A 1,432-nucleotide genomic window follows, 5' to 3' on the forward strand; every position below is an offset into this window, starting at 1 on the left:
TTGGCCCATACCAACAAAATAGCTCCCAAATTGCTTTTTGTACTTTTTTTTCTATTCTAGTTTCCCCTTACTTTGGCTCATCCATGGTGCAGCTAAAGGAATCATCTTTCTAAGACACAGATATGAACACACAAATTAATTGTGCAAAAGTAATTTAATGGCTCCTTTATAACTAATTCTTTAATATGTAAATCATTTCTTTCACAGTCTGACCAAATCTCTCTCTGTCTTGATCCAGCCCTTTGAGAAGAGGTGCTATTCACTGTTCCAGGACAAAATGAGGGCAGTAGACAATTCTAAATCCATTATATTGAGGACATATTTTATTCTAATGCTGAACCGGGGACTTATACATCTAAAGATGCTCCAGCTCTTAAATTTCACTTTGATTATGCAATAAGGAAATATACACAGCCCTTCTATTTCCTCCACCAGGGCAAAGATTTGCTGCTTCTGCATAGTGCAGTTCAGAGTCCTAATGATTTTTAAATAAATTTAGATTAACTCTCAAAATTAACCAGACACATGCGACCAGTACAGATATGTTTTTCTGTTGTAGATTTCCAAAAAAGTATCTGTGTTTGTGTGTGTGCATGCACTTGTGCATGTGTGTGCACATGTGTTTTTGTGTTTGAGAGAGCGAGTCCAATAACTGTGGAATACTTACCACATTCCCAGCACACTGCTGAGGTTTTATCTATTCTATTCCCTCACAGTAACCCAGTGAAGTAGATATCATTATTTTTATTTTGTAGATGAAAAGAGTTTCTGAGATAATAGAACATAAAAATAATACATACCAAAGATAAAAAAATGTTCAGTCTTTATCTTTAAATTATACATATTCCTTAGTGATGATTGAAGGTGTCAAGTAACATTACTAGCAGCTAATAGTTTCTCAGAGACTTTCCTTTATCTTAAGGATCCTTATCACAAAATTTAATAATGTAATATTAAGGCAGCAACACAACACCCAAACAGAAGGCATCCGAAGATGTTGAGGTAAACATCTGTATTTTAGGCAAGCTTGAATTTTGCCATCTGTAAGTGACAGAGCAAGTAACTTTACTGTTTAATAATTTAGAGTGCATCTATGTTTTCTGGTTTTTCTAGTTTGTCACACAGTTTTATACTCTTTTAAAGACTTCCATTAAAACAATTTCTGTGCACATGATAGGCATAGGGTTTTTCAAAATGTGCAAGGGGAAGCACCCCTCCCACCTGTTATTTAAACCAGTATGTTCTAAAGTATCTCTCATTCTCTTTGATGCTACACTGCAGTGTATCTTCTAGAACAACCTTTTTAAAAACCTTCAATTTCTTTGGTCAGAGATTAGAGTATTTGATGTCATATATAGACAATAAAATCCTTTTTATCTCAGTGGTATTTCATTATACTTTGTGACTTAGAAACAAAGCGGGCTTAAAGTCA

This window comes from Propithecus coquereli, unplaced genomic scaffold, assembly GCF_000956105.1.
Source record: "Propithecus coquereli isolate 6110/MARCELLA unplaced genomic scaffold, Pcoq_1.0 Scaffold15, whole genome shotgun sequence".
NCBI classification, from domain to species: domain Eukaryota; kingdom Metazoa; phylum Chordata; class Mammalia; order Primates; family Indriidae; genus Propithecus; species Propithecus coquereli.